At 39.3% G+C, this 21,848-nt stretch overlaps 1 protein-coding gene across 9 annotated transcripts in view; it reads right to left on the reverse strand.

The window, feature by feature from the left end:
* ATXN1 (ataxin 1) overlaps positions 1-21,848 on the reverse strand; it is a 383,702-nt gene that overhangs the window by 220,030 nt on the left and 141,824 nt on the right. For 2 of the 9 annotated variants that reach the window (XM_045847136.1, XM_045847134.1), the window contains exon 5: positions 18,137-18,241. The exons of the other annotated variants lie outside the window; for them this stretch is intronic. The gene's annotated coding sequence lies outside the window, so the exon portion shown is untranslated. The remainder of the gene's footprint in view (positions 1-18,136; positions 18,242-21,848) is intronic. 9 annotated transcript variants of the gene reach the window in all.

Here is a 21,848-nt window from a genome sequence, read left to right on the forward strand (position 1 = left end):
CAGTGGGAGGAAGAGACTTTCGGTAGCATCAGTGGGAGGAAGAGGGACTTTCGGTAACAGGAGGGCCACCTGGAAAAAATTAAGTTAGATCCCTAGTTCACATTCTACACTAAAATAAATGACAGGGTGGTCCAATATTTAAATGTAAAAATATAAAAATACTACAAAGAATCTTCAAAACATGATGCTAAGTGGAAGAAGTCAGTCACATCAAACCACACATCACATGATTCCATCTACATGAAATGTCCAGAACCAGCAAATCCATAGAGAAGGGGACAGATTACCACAGGCTGAGGGGTAGAGAGAATGAGGAGTGACTGTTAATGGGTATAGTGTTTCTTTTGGGGGTGATGAAAATACTCTGAAATTAGATTGTGGCAATGGTTGCACACTCTGTAAAATAAAATACTAAAACCACTAAATTGTACATATTGTAAGAGTGAATTTTGTGGTATGTGAATTACTTTTCAATAATGCTATGATTTAAAAAATACTAAGCAAAAATATGAAACAATTTTTTAAATATTTGCATTTGAGTGGAGAAGGCATATAAGCATATCAAAAAGTTAAAAGCCAAAAAGTCAGATGAATAAGACTACATGATTTTAAAAACAAATCCTGCATGAAGGCAGCATACGAAGTCATAAAATAAATGAAAAAATAAGAAAAATAGTAGACTAAAGGACTAATTTTCTTGACCTACTAAATGCTCCAGAAAATCAACTCACTGGAAGGACCAAAACCCAGTTCAAAAAAAAAGGAGGGGCAATGAATGTGAGGATACACTCCTTAGAAAAAAAAATAGAAACAGCTTTTCAACACATGAAAAGATATTCAACCATCACTATAATAAGCAAAACTGGTATTAATGAAGCTACTAACAAACAGCAGTTTCCCCCCTAATTAGCCAAGGTTGTGAGTTATGGGCTGCCTGTGGAGAAAGGCACTCACACAGGGCTGTTGGGAGCGTACCTCAGTACAAATGCCAAACTGGAGGGCAATTTGCCAAGTTGACCAAAATTAAAACTGCACATTCCTTTTGATCCAACAATTCCACTTTAGTAATTTCTCTTCCAGAGACCCTGGCTGACACATAAAATGTTATTTATAGAAAGTAATTCACTGAAGCATTGTTCCTAGAAAAAAATGATTGGAAACAACCGAAAGTCCATCACTGTGGGACTGAATAAATTATGGCAAAACCATGTAATATAGTACTATTTAGATACTAAGATAAGAAAGGTTTTCCAGGATATTTGGTTAGATGAAAAGTTGTAGAGGGTTAGGTGAACAGTGTATATGGTGTAAACATTCTGTCTTAAAAAGACCCATGTTTTTGCTTTTATCATTATGAAACACACAAGTGGGTCCACAAGAAAAGGATAATGGAGCTTTCCTCCATGAGGTAATTGCGGTGACCTGGGAACAGAAATAATTAACTTATTTTTTCTTGTACATCTATTGTACCTTTTGTACTTACAGTGATTTAAAACAAATTAGTTAATCCTTTTAGTTAAAAGAAAGAAAACAAAAACAAATATGGCAGGAACATGGAAATATGAACAAATGTGTGGTCTAATTTTGGATAGCTTTTTTGGTTAAAGAAAAAAATATTTTGTTAAACACCTCAAAAATGACCACCCAGATGACTGATTCAACTTCTATAAAACAGATGCCTTCGACTAAGCCTTTATACATGGGTCTTTGGTAAGAAGAACCCCCACCCCCACCACCCCTTATACACACCTGTCCAGAATGGGTGAGGCTACCTCCAAGGCCAAGTGCGTAATTCAGTCTTCATAACTCATTTAAACTGGGCCTCTGCTATAGCTGGAGGTGTGACTACTAGATAGTTTTGTTCAGGTATATCCTCGAGACACAAAGAAAAAGACCAATTTTGCCCATTTTTATTTATCTGAACTGTTGTGTCTCCCACTGGCCTGCAGTTAAATTTGGAACAAAATAGCTATGAAAATGTTCTGATTGCTATAGCAAATTGATCAGACTTTCCCTTAACAGATTTTGTTCTAAGTTTGGGGGAGGGCAATGAGAAAGCATACAAATAAAAGCAAGACGACCTGTTTGCGCCGTCTGGCTCCTCTCCGATCCCCCTTAGATGGAGGCCTCGGTTATCAGATTGGTTAGTGGTGATGGGTCATCAAAAGCAAAGGACCCCAGGCACCAGCAAAATTTTTCATTTTGACCCTGTCACAGAGATTATAGCAAATCCATGTGTCTGTCACCTCCTCTGTCAGGTGGAACTTTTTAGGTTGCCTGGAAGACGCGTGTCTGTATCAGCACGACAGAGCTGACAAGGCTTACTCCCCCCACTTGAAGACCTTCCCAGCCATTACAGCTGACTTTCCATTGTCCACCTGACAGGTGGCTGGAATTCACAGGTAATCCCCAACTTCATTTTAGTCAAAAAATTTCAACCTCCTCATTTGCAGATGAGAAAATTAATACCTTTACGTCCTTGTCTCCTATGTTCACAAAGAAGAGAAAAGGAGTGAGCAATGACTGTGGCTGGTACAAAACTTAGAGAAACTGCTGGGGAAAAAATCAAAAGAATTTTAAGAAACATTCACAAAACACTACCCAACTGGCCTTCAAATAAAATTCCTCTGAATTTCTGATGCCTTGGATATCAGATAGACAACACATCTGACACTAGAGGTCAGACCCACTTGTATGTCTAGGACTGTTGGACAGGGAATGAGATAGGTGAAGGATTCCTGTCTGGCATCCTTGAAGTTTTCAAAAAGAAGAGGAATGAATGTTCCTTACTGAAAGTATGAGAGATGGTAAGTTCTGAAGATACCAGAAAAGTTTGGAACAGGTCCCATGGGAAACATGATAGTGCATCTACTACAGAAGAAGTAATGTGGACCTATCTTAAATTGAACAGAAGGAATTCACATTGGGACCAATACATTGGTTTAGGAGACCTCTGAGCAGCTAAGCAAGTGGCAGAGATGAGCCGGGGCTGGTATTTGAAAAGGACACTCAGCTAATGGGAAAGCACAGTGAAACTTCAAAACCATGAGACCAGGGCTGGCCAGGGCGGCAGTGAGCCTCCCACAGGCTGAAACGGTGGCCAAGGAGTCCAAATGGGGCTCATCACCAGTGAGGTAACAACAGGGCTCAGCGGAAGAGAGAAAAGCAGGGGGACATGAGGCTGTGACTGGGAAGGAGGACTGCAAGTTTTTAAGATGTAGAAAAGTCCAAAGGATGCTGGTTCAAGCTGGTAGAACAGGTAGGTGTGGTGATATTTGCAGGTGGCTGATGTGAAGGAGTGAGATAGTGTTAAGGTGAGGAAACTGAGCAACTGGAAGGCAGAGAGTTGGAAAAGGCAGGGTGAGCTGGGCACCAGCCAGTGCCAGGCCTCGACAATGCCACCTCAAACAGAGAGGGAAGTATTTCATAATAATATTTTCATCAAAGTCCACAACTGCCTGCTCCAGGTCTGTGGGCATATGATAAAGAGTCTTTAAACCATGTTCCTTACTTTTCACAAACAAATCAGAGGGACAAACTCATGAACAAACACAGTTCTCTGAGAGATGAACAGGTGCATGACCTGGGTTAACATGATTATGTGGGAGGGAATAGAGAGCACTATAATTAAGAATACAATAGATGTGAGTCCATGTCCCTGAGCCTCCAACTTCCCAGCTGAATGACTCGAGGCTTGGTGGAGCCTCCCCCTCCTCAGCCATCTCACCTGTACCTGAGAGTTACCTGAGAAATGCTGTACCATACCCTTGCTGAGACGAGAGTCTGGTGGCTAGTGATTACTAAATTAATTCACGTTCTTTCTTTCTACAACTACATTCTCAAGGGAAACTACTTTTAGGAAAGTAAGATAGGGAAGAACAGAGTAGTGGGGCAAACAAATATATGAAAGAGAAAAATCATTGACCATCTTAATTTATAACTGCTTAAAAGTAAGCAATGTAGAGAAATAAAAACATGTCCACACAAAAGTTTGTAGACATATGTTCAAAGCAACAGTATTCATAACACCTAAAAAATGTAGAAATACCTCAAATATCCACTGACTCATGAATGGTTAAACAAAATGCGGTATATCCATACAATGGATCACCATTCAGTCATAACACAGAATGAGTACGGATTCACAAACCTTGAAAAAATTATGCTAAGTGAAAGAAGCCAGGCACAAACGTCTACATATTGTATGATTCCCTTCATAAGGAAAGGCCAAGAATAGGCAAATCTATATATAGAGAAAAGAGATTAATGGTTGCCAGGAGCTGGGGATGAAGGGTTGGAGGAAAATGGGAAGTGACTGCTAAAGGGTATAAGGTTTCTTTTCGTGATGCTGAAAATGTCCTAAAATTTATTGTGGTGATATTTGCACAACTGTGTATATAAAAAGAATTAACTGCATATTCAAAAAACAGAAAAAGTCAGCTATACAGTCCTGAACACTTCCTGATTCCATCTCCTGAATAAAGAATATTCATCTTCCCTGGGTTAGAGAGGTCTTGCTGGGCAGAGCACGTGAAAGCAGAATTCCGGCAGTTGCTTTGTTGATGAATATCAGAAGACATCGACTCTCTTCCTCTGGAGACATTTGCAGGTGGGTGCTGGGGAGGTTATTTCTCTTCTCCTTTCTATCAGCTTCTGTCTTAGCTACTGCATTCTGACTCCTCGTGAGCGCAGTGGTTAAAAAGCAATCTCTGCTTGATCTGCACAAGCAAAAGCTTTAAAGTGGACTGGCCTTTCATACCCGGTTTAAAGCTTGGGAAAAGTACTGTGGGGGTGCCCTGGAGCAATGGTTTTTGGCTTCTCCACACCACGAGGACAGAGTCCTTAAAATCAATGCTTCCTCCAAATTCTTCCACTTAATAGGCAATACCATTTTCTTTAGGGAACAAACTGCATTGAAAAACATTCCCCATGGCCTATTTGAATTCTGATTTATCTGACAAAATGCCAATAATTGTCTAAAAAGTAACCTCATAATATTAGTGGTTCTAGGAAATCAACGCCTCTTATAAAAATCAACAGTACTTTTAAGGGAATAATAAAGTTAAAAAACCAGAATGCCAATTTATTCATTTGCAAAAATAATAATTATTATTATCACAATAATTATTTCAACATGATTCTGCAGGTCTCTGGGTAAAGCTACCTTTACTATTTGAACATTCCAAGATTCAAATATGAAAGAATTTCTCAAAGTTTCCCATGTATACCATTTTAATACATGAGTTTATTAAATTCTCTTTAATGTTAATAGAGTCTGGTCATATATTTCAGCTCAAATGCACAGCTTCTTCAGCACAGAAGACCCAAAACAAATGATACAGCATTATGTTGTATAACAGGTCACTCTGGTCACTGGCGTGTCAGCTACACAACATAAACTTCTCCTGAGGCCAGCACATTCGAGACTGTAAAGCAGTCCACTGGACCCATTTCTATGAAGAGTTGCCACCTCCCTTCGGTGTATATAATCTAACAAAGGGACCAAAGCACTATCAGAGCTGATAACTGCATGACTCTGGCTGGCAGAGGTATGGAGAGGGCTCTAGAAAGAGAGATTTTTCATGACACTGGAAATTAAGAGATTATATAAGATTTAATAACAAGAATACAGCATTCATGTATTGCTAGATATCTAGACATCTGTAAACTTGAATTGGTCACAGAACACAAATCTATTAAACAATGATTTATATTCTACACTCAGCACCTCATGTTTTTGCATCCACTTGTAGGAAGTACAATGCCCTATTCTGCTTCTGCTTGGGCAAGGTTGGATAATTCAGATGGCACCACGTTTCTTGTGTGGCCCTGAAGAGGTGAGCCCAAGATCATGCCCGTGATCAGTTGTTTGGCATTTTAGAACTCTTTCCGAGCTGGAGTAACTTGTAGCTATTCTTGTAACGTTATCAGCAGTGTACTTATTAGAAAATATAAATTGTCTTTTACATGCTTTGACGGTGAAGACTCAGTAAGAATCTGAGAGTATTTAATTATAAGGCCTCACTTTTATATCGTACTCCACAGTTCATAAAGTGCTTTCTATCACACTCATATAGGCTTCTTCATATTAAACCACAGTTTTGCGGTTCAATTCCTATAAAATTCTTTCAAAGGTATTAGTTAATTAATGAACAGTTAACATAAAGGTGATCTGGAATCTATGAAGAAATTGGGGGGAAGTGATTGCAGGCTTGGAACAGCAGAAAGATCATGACATCACAATTTTTCTCATAGTTTTGAGAGGAAAAGAAAACATTAAGAGATAGAGAAAAATACATAAAATTAAAGCTAAGAGGAAATGGTTCTTGCATGGGTTGCAATACTGTTTTAAACAGAAGGAAAAGACCTATTCACTTAACTGTAATTACACGAACATCAAAATCTGAGCCTGCAAGCGCAAGTCAGAATAACAGCTGAGCTGAAACAGTTTTCTGCCATTGCAGGGTACATGTGCAAGAGGGGAACAAAGTATTCTTTTTCATGTGGAAGCACATCACCCTGACAATTTAACAATGACAAGCCTGCATAGTCCCAGGCATTCTATTTCTACCTCTTAACGGAACATTTGTGATCATATTCTGTCAGCTGCTCTGCTAACAGCAGAAATTTTTACTTGTATGTGGATAGTTAGTTCCCTAAGAGGGAACATCCCTAAGACCAGGATTTCACCTTTTTGCTTTACAGCATGATGCCAGCAAGAACATTCCTGTGCACATGTTACATACACATGAGTTTAAAATAAACAAGATATGTAATCTGCAAATTGGCTCCATGGAGCGGATAACTGATTTATCAGATATTTGTAAAAGCAAATGTAAAACCCATAAATTACATATCTGTGTCGACAAACTATAAAATGCTCAGAACTTTTATCTTAACAAGTCATTTTGCTTCAATGTGTTGGATTTTTCCTTGCATGTGTGAAGCACACACACAAAAGAGAATTATAAACTTCAAAGTTCTTTAACCTTTACAAACCAACACAGTAATTACACTGCAAGATATCTGACAACCAAGGATAATATGACAAAGGAATTCTTTAGACTTCCTGCTCAAAAGATTTTCATAGCCATGAATCCTCCTAAATATAAACTGGGAGATAACATAAAACCACTACTCCTATTCACAGGAATATTTGAGGCATCTTCAAAGGAAATGTTTCTTGAAGCACAGAGTGTTAAATTTTAAGAGCGAGGCTATCATCAAGATGAAAGCAGAGAAAAGTAAACATAAGTCAACTTGACACGCCCACAATGACAAAGCACAGATAAACGTGATCCCCAGGTGGCATGCCCAGGACAGGCAGTACTCAATTAACAAATGAGCTGCGTACAGACAGTTCATTCTAAGTCAGTTGTTTGGAACTCCAAACTCATTTTCTCAGAGAAACAATGTTATAAGTAATGCATGGTTTTGTAGCAATCCAAAATGAGAGCTAATAGTAGATGTAATGTAAACAAATTCTAATACTGGCAGCTCTTAGGCAATTTATGCCTTTGTTGAGCAGGGAACAACAGATGCAGAAATCAGAAGGTAGAGGAAGAAGAGTTTCTCCTTTCTTGCCTTCCAAAGTTTTTTCTGGCGTCTGCCTGCCTCTCTTTATGTGCTCTGCCAACTTTACCCCTGTCTAAGGGCTTCATGCCAGCACATGCAACAGAGCACCAAAACTGTATATAGTTAACACTCAACCTCTCTTCCCAGCTTCCATGTCCTCTCCTTGTGCCCACTCGTCTGACAATCCAAGGTGAATACATAACTCATTCAGTAAACTCTTGTTGCAGGGAAGATAAAATCTTGAGAGAGTGGTACAGGGATACAACCAAGTTCTGAGTATAGAACACAGGTGATGAGACATCTGAAAAGAATGGGACAATTTCAGGAATTCCCTTGGCATTTAGTAATTGTACAGCAATAGGACCCAGCTCCTAGGAAGTGCAGTTGGAAGAACTAAAGCAGAAGCAGGTTCCTGACCCACTGGCACATCTGAAGCCCGGGATGGGGGAAGGTGCCATCTCCTAGGGTCAGTATTTAGAAGGGGCCTCACTTTCCATGTGGAGCCACACATGACTGCTTGCTCTTCTTCCCACTAAAGGTAACATCAGGGAACTAAGTTCATGCTGAGATGGTTAAGGATGAAGAGTCCTGATATACTGATTCAGTGGGACCCTGATTTGTCTAGGACAGAGGTGTGGTATCCTGCAAATAACTTGGTCTCCACCCAGGTGTGCAGCCAGGTTGCGACCGGAACGAAGGTAAAGGATGACATCAGGCTCGTGAGGGGATCCAGCTGTGGCAGAGGCAGGTGAGTGTTCAACAAACCAGCTTCCCTGTCCTATCTGACAAACAGGTTGACATTTCCCAGCTTTACCTGCATGAGGTATGTCCATGTGACTAAATTCAGATGAAGGGAACGTGAAAGAGGGTGATGTGTACCGCTTCCATTAACAAACCTCCCCTGAGATCATTTGCTCTCTTTCTTCCCCCAACTGCTGGCCAAGTTGCTGCAGAAGACCCTTAAGGTCTCCCAGTGACCCTAGAGAAGGGCTGAGCCCTGGAATGGAAGGACTCGCAGTCTGGGGATCACAATCATGTGGATGCCTCCACCCACACCATGGAACACCCAAAGTTAACTGTAACATGACTGAAAAAGAAACTATTGCATCCCACCCCGGACAGTTGGGGTTGCTTCATACTAGGACATTCTTGCCCTCTGCACCATCACCTCTTTGTTGCATTTCAGGGAAAGATCTTTTATGTTCACCTACTCTGATTAATCCAGAGAATCCAGAGCTTGGTTTTCCTTCAAACCAAATGGCCCGTACCACTGAGATTTTATAGTGCTCTAGTTTTTCCAGTTTTTTTTTTTCCCCTTCTTCACTGTGGTCAGTGTATTTAACACTAAAAAGCCCTCTTATTCATGTTAATGTACTTGGGGAATTGGATAAACAAACTTGTGAAATCATTAACCTTACTTTGAGTGCCATTCTAAGCCAATGAGTTCTGGGTCTCGGGACAGCATCTTCGAGTCAAGTGCAAGACTTTTGCTCGCTTATTTTTCTCCTTCCTGAGAAGGCTTTTTCCTATTATTTCCAGATTTCCTTAAGTAGGTTCGGGTTGCAGGAGTATGTGTTCTGGACAGGAAAACTAGGATCATATTGTTATGACAAAATTCACAGAAATGACCTCACTTGAATTTTGTTAAAAGCAATTTGCTCACTTTATTCTCTTATTCATTCAATTCACTTTTCATGGGAAAGGGGAGAAGAGAAACTAAATGAGGAAAGATGAGAGTGAAGAAGGGAATTTGTAACCACTCCTCACCTCTTTCTTGCTCTATAAACATCTCCCTTATTTCATCACTGAGTTGTTGTAGCATAGAGTAAAAACTCTATAAATTAACATATAACTTTAAACGTATTTTGTCTACTCTAATCCTAATACTTGGCTTTCTATCCTTCTTCCTTCCACAGCAGTTTTCTGGCCATTCCACTCTCATCTCTTTGTTGCATCTCTGAAAGGTCCACTGGGTTAAATGATCGTGCACTTCCTACATGACATCATCGGAAATGAAAGAATTCACCTGTTTGAGGCATGTGTGCCATCTCTTTGGCAAATCATGGCCTGACAGGCTTCCCAATCCTCATGAAGCTCTGCTGAGGGTCACAGAGTGGGGACTCCACTTTCCTTCACCTTGCAATTTTTTTGAGAATAAGTTCAAATGCTTCCCTCAGCTCAGTATGTGATTTCCACTTATGCCACCAGAAGAAAACAAGGCCCCCACCCCAGTACATGCACTATACTCAAAAGCACCAGGCAGTTCGAGCAAAGGGATAAAAACTGACTGGCATATGTGGGGCTGTGCAAAGACCCACTGGACAAAGTGAGTATTTTTGTATGGAATGAACCATTGACTATAATTACAATTTTGAAATGTGTTCCCTATGAAAGAACAGTTAAGTCAATAACAGTAGTTATAAAGGACATAAAAGGATTCTTCATCCTGCCAGTTTGAACACATGCACTTCCCTAGCAGGCCCTTGAAGGAGGCCCAAGGGCCACTGCATAGAGTATTCTCTAGGAATACTCTATGGTCCATTGTCATTGACCGCTTCACAAAAGATGTAATTTCTTCTTACATTCTGCACAAAACATCTATTCACATTATGAAACATGCTGCCATTTAAACCACATTTGAAATATACCATAGAAAATCAAATATCATGGAGAGTTCTCATCATTAAAAAGAATATTAAATTTACATGCTGCAAAAGCTATAGTCAATGCTCAAATCTGGACTAGAATCAGAACCACTACAATGTCACGTTTTTAAGAATATCATGCAACTTCCATTTACACATAACCATAAAAGGAGTTAACTTTCTCTTCAGTTGCCTATTGTCAATAAATATTTATTTAGCCTAATCATTTGCTGATATCAAAGAAGGGGTAAGATCAAAAACAAACAACCCAATTTAAAAATGAACAGAGGGACTGAATAGTCATTTTTCCAAAGAAGACATACAGATGGCCAACAGGCACAGGAAAAAATGTTAACCATTAATTATGAGGGAAATGCAAATAAAAACCACCATGAGATATCACCTCACACCTGTCAGACTGACTATTATCAAAAAGACAAGAAATAAATCTTAGAGAGGATGTGGAGAAAAGGGAACCCTCATATGCTGTTGGTGGGAATGTAAACTGGTACAAGCACTATGAAGATTCATCAGAAAATTAGGAAGTACCATACAATCCAGCTATTCCAATTCTGGGAATTTATCTGAAGAATATGAAAAGAGTAATTTGAAAAGATATATGTACCCCTATGTTCACTGCAGCATTATTTACAATAGCCAAGATATGCAAACAACACAGTTGTCCATTTATGGACGAATGGGTAAAAAAGATATGGTACATCTACACAATGGAATACTACTTAGCCATAAAAAATGAAATCTTGCAATTTGAGACATGAATGGACCTTGAAGGTACTATGCTAAGTGAAATAAGATGGAGAAAGATAAATACCATATGATTTCAATCACGTATAAAATATAAAAACAAAACAAAATATACAAAAAGAATAAAACAAAACACAAACCCATGGATGCAGAGAACAGACTGGTAGTTACCAGAAGGAAAAGAAGTTGGGGTTGCAAAATTGGTCAAGGGGTCAACTGTATGGTGAAGGATGGTGCCTACACTTTTGGAGGTGATCACTTTGTAGTATGTACAGGTGCCCAATTACAATGTTGTATACCTGAAACTGCTATGGTAGGTACCAATTTTACCTCACTTAAAAAGAAATGAAGGGGCCCTGACTACTGTGGCTCAGCTGGTTGAGCATCGTTTGCAAAGGGAAAGGTCGCCTGTTCAATTCCCAGTGAAGGAACAAGCCTGGGTTGTGGGTTTAGTCCCCAGTCAGGGTGCATTCGAGAGGCAACTGATTGATATTTCACTCCCTCTCTTTCTCACTCCCTTCCCTTCTCTCTAAAAATAAATAAATAAACTCTCTTTTAAAAATTAGAAAAAGAAAAGAAGGAGTAAGGACACAGTTGTTAAGAAATATAATTTAAAATGATGACAGAGAGAAGGGGAGAACTTCTAAGACCTTTAATATGTAAATCCGATTACTGCCAGCAATAATCAAACGTGTATATCCATGCGATCACAAGGTGAATACACCTTTTGCCCCTATCTCAACGTTACTCAAGCCCCAAGAGGAACTCCAACTCTATGGTCACAATTGCTGATGAGGAGCTACCAGCCTCTCACAGAGACAAAATTTCACCTTTGACCTATACATGGAAATCTGTGAAATAATTGAAAAAAGGGCTACAGAAGCTCTTTCCTAAATAATACAGGATGAAGGACAAGCCCAAGATCAGAGAATAACATAGCCAAGCCTGTGCAGAAGAGCATTAACTAAGGGTCTGCTTAATGAGTAACATTATCCAAAACAAGTAAAAAAGATCCTGAAGAGTAGGAACCTGAAACTTAAACATGCATACTTATTTTTCAATTTCACTTTCTATGTAGTTCATTGTGCTTTTATGGCATTTAAATTTTTTGCGTTTGAGACCTTTGGGACCCAAAGATCTCTAGCTTCAGAGTTAAAGGAGTGTGTGTGGGCTTTTCCTAAGTAGAATGGTAATATAATAGAGAGGTTTTTGTTTTTGTTTTGTTTTTTTTGGGGGGGGTGAGTAGAGTCCAAACAGTAGGCTTGAAATCTTTATCAAGCACCGACAACGCCAACTTGAAAAATACTCTAAGACTGTTCATGGCTGCTACTAGGAATACAGAAAACCCCTCCGTTCTTTTTATTTGAAGGACAGAGACCCCTTAGGTGGGTCTGACCTGATCATCTATAAATTCATTCAGCCAGCTCAAGCCATGGGCTTCCCTTCTCCACACTTCATTGTACAGACATTGTGTTATATACTCTTTTTAATTCTCCTTCGTTACCTAGAAAACATAATTCTTCATTGTAGATGCTCATATCTACTGAATGAATTGTTTCAATTATAAGCACAACATCACCTCTCCTGTAAACTTGACCCAGGACTCACCTTCCACTCCCTTCTCCTGCCCCACATCCATCAATCACCAGGGTCTACGATTTCACCTCTTCAAATGCTCTTGGGTGTGCTGCCTCTTTTTCTTTTTCTGACTCTCCTCCCCTCCCAACACAGGACCCAAATAAATAGGCTCTCATTGCCTATTTCTAATTCCTAACTCACCTACTGCCACCTCTCCCAATTCCAGCCACCCTGGAGCCCTGTCATCAATTTCACAGATATACCATGTCACTGAGTCACTTCCTTGAACAAGAACTTGTAACTCTGTATCACTTGTCCCATTACCTTCAAACTCCTCTGCCTGGTCTTAATGATCCTCTACCCTCTGTCTTCCCCGCAGCTATCCAACTTTCTTTCACACTGATCTCCAGCAAAAACACACACATCACTCAGCCAGCCTCTCTAACATGGGCCATCTGCATCCCTTCCTCACACCGTTGCCCCTGCTGTCCCTGTACCTAGAACAACCTCTCAGTTTGCCCCACCCATCATCTCTCCACCTCCTTTCAGTATCTTGTCAGGCTGTCCTCCTATGAAACATTTCCTGAACACCCCAATCACCCCAGCCACTCTCGGTCCCCTCAATGCCCACTCAGCCCAGAGTTGCACATGTCAGTATGTGTTACTGGTGATGCTAACCTTGTCACTTAGTTAAGGTGGTGCCTGCCAGCATTCTCCAGGTAGAGTTATATTTTTCTCCTTATAATTACAAAATATCTTGGAGGGAGATACTTTGAAACTCCGCAAACATCCTGTTCCTGCTTAAACTTTTGCCCACTAATTCTAACTTCTATTGGTGGAATTTTCCTATGGCGATTATCACTATGGGTGCTATGACACTTCTCTGTTTCTCCCAGGTTTATTTATTAATTAACTGGAATTCCACTGTAAGGAAGTTGTCTCTTTTGCCCCATTTGTTTATTTATTCAGTTATTTATTTATATACTACGGACTCATGTATATGTATTTTATTATTTGTGTTATAATCCAATATTTATTTCATTAGTCAAGTGGTTCTATCCCTTAGCTAGATTGTGCATCACTTCAGAGCAAATGACTACGTCTTAAACTTCTTAAACATTGTCCCTTGTGCCTAAGACCATGACAGGCACATAGTAGGCATTTGATTGGTTGATTCATTCATTCATTCAACAAATTATGTTTATGTATTGTCTCGGGTGCTACAGTCACAATACTTTTACTAAATATTGTTACTAAAACATTTAGTGAACTAAAAATTCCTTTTTTCAAGTGGTTTACAGTCTGGTTAACAGAGACTCATGTTCACCTACAAGTCCTTGATAAAAGCATTTGGAGAGTACAGTGATGGCTTAAATGTGAATATAGTAAACTCTACCTAGAGAAAAGGGGGGTAAGGTGACAGGCAGTATTCTGGGGGTAAAAGGGGTAAGGAAAGCAGTATTCTGTGCCCATTTTACTCCACTGTTCACTCTATAAAAATAAGTAGAAATAAAAAATATCTGGAGACAGATACTATCATACCGTTAGCAAGTACAACCTGTGTCTGCATCTTCTAAACTAATTCCTGAAATCAAACCTCAAGGGCATACTTTTTAGAAAGAATTAATGTAGTAAATACAGGCTCTTTATACAGGGTGGGACAGAAGTAGGTTTTCAGTTTTGAGTACATGAAACAGTTTATTCTTGTATTATTATTTATTAATTATTGTACTATTTTCCATATGAGCAACTGTAAACCTACTTTTGCCCCACCCATATAGTGACTATGTGCTTTACTGGGAAGACTGGAAACAGCTAAGGTAAAGAAATCTGAGAAGCCACTTGTCTTAATCCAGTTTTCACATCCAGTTTCACAGTTTTTATTCCTTCACAGGGAATAATGAAGGGCAAATAAGAAGCATCATCAGTCAAAGACAGACTCCCTAAGTTTCCTTACTGAAATCAGGTTTCTTGTACTACCCCTACTGTATGTTCCAAACAAAGCTGTTCTTTTCTCCAAGTGAAAGTGCAGATGGCGAATGTCCTTAGGAATAGTAAACAAACAACTGGGGCACATTTTACGCCAAAAATTACACTCTGCAACATTCTTCACCCAGAGCATTTTGAATTCCAAGCAAGCAGAGACACATCTAAACTACACTGCTGTATTGCAAGAACTGCTGACAATAGAGAATTTGTACTTTCAGACAAGTATTGACACTTAAACCTCTTAATATTTAACTCCTACTATTGTTCTAAATGATGAATAAGCAAACTCTCTCCTGCACACACGAGATTACATCATGCATCTTAATTACATTAGTAAATGCTGCTGAAAGGAATTTTACCGGAATTTTATTTTAACTGTTTCACATCACCCTTTCTAATTAACATCTCTTCCATGTTAAGGTGTATACAACAGTCGCACATACGTTCTGTGTCTGTGGATATGGGCATGAGTGCTACGTAGTCGTGAATGCACACACACGGATGCTTGCATTTGCGCCATGTTAGTATCCATTAACAGAACGCCCAGCTTCTTCAGCATCTGCTTCCCTTATTGTCTGGAATCTCCCCTTTGACAGATATGATGTCTTATTATCTGAAGATGTGGTTATTTCTGTGTTGGCAAACCTTTCCTTTTTTTTAATTTTTGTACACATTGCTCAGTATTTTAAAATTTTATCCACTACAACCTTGTGTTCTTATTCTAATATCATAATGGTTACTCTCACTCCAAAAAAATCTAAAGAATTACACATTTTTGTTCAACTGCATTTGTTTACTAGGTACATTTCTTAAGTCTTCCTTCCTGGTCACTTTTCTTTACCAAGATCCCTGAACTAAACAAAACAGCTGTCTGATCTGCTAGCTCACTCTTTCCCAGCCATTAAAATGGTGCCTTAACGTAATTCCTCAGCATATCCATTCTGATGCCATAAACACTGAACCATGATATTATCCTATGCAGGGGGCAAAAGGAGGAGGTGGCTCTAAAAAGAAAGATCTATTTCAGTGCCAACAGAGCCCAGTAATTAGACCACTGGAGAAAGACAAAGAGAGAGAAATCACAAAAATTACACTTCAGTAGGATATCAGACAAGCCCCCCACCCCTCCAGGGTCTACGTAGGATGTCCCACCCACGGTCACCACAGAGCTTTTAGAGCTGAAGTCCACCCTGTCTAAACGGTAGAGATAATCAGACTTTGGGGTACACCATCCTCCCTTCTTGTTGCTCGATCCCACTTTCCCTGCTGTTCTAATTAGATTATTTTGGAATCTGCTATTTCTGTCTTACTCCCTTCCCCAAACTGTCATATAAGTACTGCAGCTTGACTATTACACAGCTGCCAAACTTCACTCCAGAGACGGCAGTATTTCAGTGGCAAGTAAAGTGATGCTCCCTCTGTCTCATCTGAACACTAAGCTCAAGGGGTTAAGCATCTGGAATGGGGTTGCCTTTGTGCAGAAAAAGGAGAGTTTTATTTTGTTTTATCATTACCTCCAGAGGAGCAGGTCCACCTGAGCACGAGGGAGAAAACAAACCTAAAACACTCTATGCATACACTCAAAAGCACAGAGAGAGTATAAACAGTGAATGGGACTTTCACAGGTTCCTTTCTACATGGATTTCAAAGGCTCAAAACATCAAGGATCTAAAATGATGATCATTTTTGGAAGTAAAAGAAGCCCCTGAGAGTAACCCACTCATGTTATAGATACAAAACTAGGAGGCACAGGTTAAGTGAGCACCTTGTTCAAAGCCCTCATAATCCCCGGAGCAAGGGCATTCCACTTGAACTTGGGTTAGGCCACACACCACTCAGAAGACTGCATCTCTGCCAGTGAGACCAAACACAGCCTGAGCTTCTAAAGCATACAATATCGGCACTAAGTTTCATGTTTTATTTCATTATAATATTTTGTTTTAGATACTCAAGAAAATTCCTACCAGAAAAAAAAAAAACAGAGATGTAATGGCAGCAAATACTTATTGAATATAGGGAAGAAAGAATATTTCTGAAGAGAAAACAAAAGGGACACAATATAACTGACAACTCATAGAAAATCACTTCCAAAATTTTACTAAAACACTTCATGAAAACTTAAATATCTGATAAATTTCTCATTTCATCTAAAAAGATACTCCTTTTTGGCACATAGGGGCATGAATCTCTTGTTTCTTGCTAAGTCAAATAGAAAAGCACATTACTCCCCAGAAGTTCTGTATATTATTTGTAGTTCTAATAATAATAATGGTTCTTTCAGTAACGAATGAACAACAAATGACTCCCTGTTTGAACACCAGTGAAATGAAAGGCACTAATGATACTGAGAGGGGTCCTTCTACCTCTAAATAGGGTAATACCAAAAGCTATAATATGTAACATTCTAAAATTTAGAAAACATATTTAAATGCTCCATCTCATTTGATACACTCTAAGAGGAAAAGAAGGCAGTAATTTCGAAACATGCTGCAGAATACTGACACTTTGCTATTTCCGCTTCTACTGACTGCTCGCGCTCTGAATAGCAGCCTGCCAACACCAGAGGGAGCAGAATGCCGCGTTGTGGGGTGGGGGGGGTCTCCACTGCAGGGTCCCTGCACCAGAAGACAAAATGGCAGGCTCTGGTACCAACCATTGTCTACTGTTTGACTTGTTCAGATGACAAAATATTCTACCTTACTTCAGGAAAGGGAAAATAAGTATGTGAATGTTTTCACACTGACACAGTAAGTCATATTATTTACCAGACTTTCAAAGAATAAAATGCTTTATACAGAAGTCTGGTAAATTACTTTAGAAACAAATATACACCAAAAGAGATTTGAAAAGCTATGCCTACATTTAAAACTCTATGTACTCATGAGTCTTTGCCTCTGCCTTTTTCATTTTGCATGTCTCAAAATAATACCTTCCCCCAAACTGGCTACGAATGGAATTACAAAGGTTACTTTCAGACTGAAGGTACTAGAGTGGAAAAGGGAAGAACATATTTGTGTTGAAAGATGACATCTGAGATCTCTATTTTGAATACTTAAGGAGCATCAGTCAGGTTTTCTTCACCATGGAAATGTGTACTGCAGATCCCAACACACAGAGCGTGTCTGTGACTAGGTGGGCTGGGTTTGGGAGTGGGAGGGGCAACCAAGCAGGACTCATCAAAGAAACGAAAAGCATTATGTAAGGCACAGACTAGAGGGATGAGCCCCAGAAGAAAGCAGTTAAGTAGGGAGGGACAAAATAGAGGAAAAGCAAATGACAGCAAATCTAAAGCCAAAAAACGTAGCCTTTACCAGACCCATGTTGAAGGCCAAGAAACCTCTGAGTGGATTTTGTTATTCAAGACACCACTAAAAGCACCCAAGAATGGACAGAGGAAGGTAAAATGAACCACAATCCCACAAAAAAGCTGAGTGAAAGACACCAAATACTAAAGAGGCCAAGATGTGACAACTAAACAGACTATTTTGATCCTGAATTTTAATCTGTTTTAAGGTAACTAAATAGTTAGAATTAACTATAAAAGTTAATTGTACACAAAAATTAGAATTAACTATATAACTAACCTGCCTGTCCAGCGTGAACGATACGGAACAGGATATGGGTGTCAGAGCTGGAGTAAGTAACCGTGCTCTGCTGGAGCCCCCAGCCCACTCCTCCTTCAGGTGGGGCTGAAAAGGAAAGCAGCACCATACATCAGGAGCCATCCACTCTTCTGTCTAGCATATCTTCACAGTCACAGCGTAAAACAAACTCCTGCCACAATTTCTTAAAATATGGATTGTCAATAGCATTCATAATTTACATTGCCTAAACTGAAAGATCAACAGCTGCATGATTTTTAATGGCCTTGACAACTGTACATTCAAGCAAAGTTTTATAGTTACCTTCTCTCCTCACCATCTTTATTCCCCTATGTGGTTCCGCTGTCAATTGTCCCAACCTCACTGCCTGGCCCTGGCGATCCTCTGGTTCTCCTCTGCCTGGTGCCTTCCAGATCAATAGGTCTTTCTCCACTGGCCTCTCCAGTTTCTCATTTCAGATGCACTCTTACTTGCTTTCATTTTTTTTCTGTCTCTTAACCTCGGTGGTAAGTGATACCATGACATTATTATTCTTTAAATATATATATCTATACATATACATATACATGTACATGTACACATATGTGTGTTTTAGTCCATTCAAATTGCTATAACAAAACTACCATAAACTAGGTGACTTGAACAACAAACATTTATTTCTCACAATTCTGAAAGCTGGAAAATCCAAGATCAAGATGCCAGCAGATGCAGCGTCTGGTGAGGGCTCACTTTCCGATTCAGATGGCTGTTTTCTCACGTCCTCGCAGGGCAGAGAGCAAGGAGAGCAGCACCCTGAGGTCTCTTTCCCAAACCCTATCTCCTCACACCAGCACATCAAGGGCTAGAATTTCAACATGAGTTTTAGGGCGGCACATTCAATTCATAAAAATACTGCATTAAGCAATAATTTTTTCAAAAGAGTGTAGTATTGTCAAATATGGAGAAACAGGCCTATGTGAACAAGCCTGATAGAATATTATCTTGGTATAACATTAGACAAAGGTACATTGTACAAAGGGTTGTATTTAAAATAACTGACTGGACAGCGTGGGCACTGACCACTGGGCAAAGGGGGGAAAACTGGGACAACTCTAACAGATTAACAATAGAAAATTTTTTAAAAATATTATGTGTTTATCTACATAGATGGCATCATCTGGACAAGTGTTTCTAAAACTTTCTTTTTGCAACTGGACATGTCATCTAGTTGATTTAACATTGCATAATAACATATCCATGATTTATTCATTCATTCTACTACTGGTGAATATTTAGAGATCAAATTTTACTATTTCAAAAAATCTGCAGCAAACAGGCTTCTACATATCTCTTTGTGCACATAGGTTAAGTCTGTCTAAGGTATACACCTAAAATTATGTTCTCAATGGTCTTGCTTCCTTTCAGAACGGTCCCATTCAGCTCTCCTGTTCACCCCAACCACGATATGATGCTGCCGACTATACCTCCCTTAAAAATGCAAACCCCATCAGGACAGGACTCGTGTCTGATTTGTTGCATTGCATGTTTCCAATGCTTAGAACTGTTCCAGCACATAGTAATCCCCAACAGAAGAATTTGCTAAATAAATAAATGAGTGACGAGTGACTGAATGAGATTAGAATTTAAAGATATTATCTTAGTTTCTTACAATTCAGAAGCTCTGTGAAGCTCTGCTTTCACACTGTACTGGCAAACTCCTTAGGCACCTTGAAGGCCCCATGGGACTCGATGAATTAAGTTTGCAACACTGATTTGGCCTGAGCTTGAAGAGAGGTTTCCTACACGATTGCAAAAAAATGGTTCGGTTACAGAGACCACCAAAATCTACTGAACCACAGGTCCTACGCCACAACACAGTGAAATACACCGAACTATCCCCACTCGTCAGCCTCCCCAGGGGAATTCATTCTGGTAAGCCTTTGCTGATCAACATGTCTGCATTTCTGCACACTAGTCAGTGATTCACAGTGAGAGAACGGATCCTTCCTCTCTGTTTGAGTCCCTATTGATTCTGTAGTTGAGGAGGAATCTAAGTGCTTTCCAAATACCAAATGTTCCATATGGTAGTGTTATTAGCATTCTCACTACCGTGACGTTTGACCTTTCTACCTACACTTAGGAGTTGCCTCGCTGGAGTTTGGCAGAACATTATGAACTCTTTTCCTGACCTATATTTGCTGACACATTTGTTGTCATGTCTCCTGTTATAAAATTATTACTTTTGTTCAAATAACATATGTATGTGGGTAAATACAAGTTTATTTTCTTATTCATCCTCACAATCATTTAGAGAATATTTATGACCCATTAAAGAGGAATTCTTAAGCTCAACTGTGTTAATAAGGAATTCAGATGTTCCTCCTGTTTTGAAAAATACGGAGCTGTTCAAATTAAACTGAAAATGAATACAGCATCTACATACACAAGAGTTGCGGAGTATCCAGTGAAGAGCATTAGCTGAAGCCAGACAAGTCATCTTGTGTTTATCTCCTTAACACCAAGTCATTCCCTGGCCCTTTTTCCTTCTACTCTTTGACCTTGTGATGCAGCTCTTGGTAAAGGGACTTAAAACCCCACCATTAATTTCCCCTTTGTGTTTATTATGTAGGATAAAGCATACACTCCTTAAGAGACTGAGGTCTCTCATTCTATTTTCTCTTTCACGCATTTAATGAAAGGAAGCTCCTTTAGTAATGGAGAAAGGAGATGAGGCTAGTAGGGCAGCTCACATAGGCAGTGAGACAGTTAGACTCTCCATGTGCAGCTAAAGAGGCCAGAAAGCTTGCCAGACCCCAGGTACCAGCTGGACCTCAGGAGCAAGGCAGCGGGATTGTGATCAGGTTCTGCTCTCACAGGGTGGCTGCTCCGAGGGTCCCAGCAGCCAGATCACAACTGTGATAAATGGGTCTCTGACATGCAGACTTTAGTCAGGCAGTTTCTCCAGGACTAGAATTTCACCATTAATCCAAATTAAAGGAACTTGGATATATATTAAACTTTCTTGAATAACAGGAGGATAAAAACAAGGAAGAAGAATGGGAAAAATATAATTGGGATTATACTATACGGAGAATCATACTTTGCTTTCTTTTTTTTGTTTGTTTCTATTATACCATCTTCTCTGATCATTAGGTAGTCTTTCAAAATAGGATTTATAATGATTTTCTATGAAATTGATACTATTATTATATAAACTGTATAAACTCAGACATCAAGAAGGAAAGTTAACTTGCCTGACATCACACCTCAACAAAATAGCAGAGCTGGAATTTGAACCAGGCAGTCAGGAGCCCTGCCATCTAATGTAATCTACAGCCTCTGATTAATATGGTGCCACCACAATTATGTCTAATCATGCTCCCAATGTTGTGTGTGTGTATGTGTATATGTGTATATACACACACGTGTGTATATACATATCCATACCCATATATTTTAACTAACAAGCAGTACAACTTCAAATTCATGTTTCATTAAATACAAGGCTGTTTATTAAATACCTTTTTATTCTTATTAAAGAAAGAAAAACTATGTTTTCCAGAGAAAGAAGTATTACTATCCAGTGGTCGCATGGTTGTCTAAAAATACTTGGCCATAAAAGGGGAAAATCTTAAAATTTCCTAGAATCCTTTCATACATTCTTGATTTAGTATTATTTGTCAAATGTCAAAAACTGGTAAGTTTCATGCATGCT

This window comes from Phyllostomus hastatus, unplaced genomic scaffold (genome assembly GCF_019186645.2).
Source record: "Phyllostomus hastatus isolate PE091 unplaced genomic scaffold, TTU_PhHast_1.1 phas_contig_524, whole genome shotgun sequence".
Lineage (NCBI taxonomy): Eukaryota > Metazoa > Chordata > Mammalia > Chiroptera > Phyllostomidae > Phyllostomus > Phyllostomus hastatus.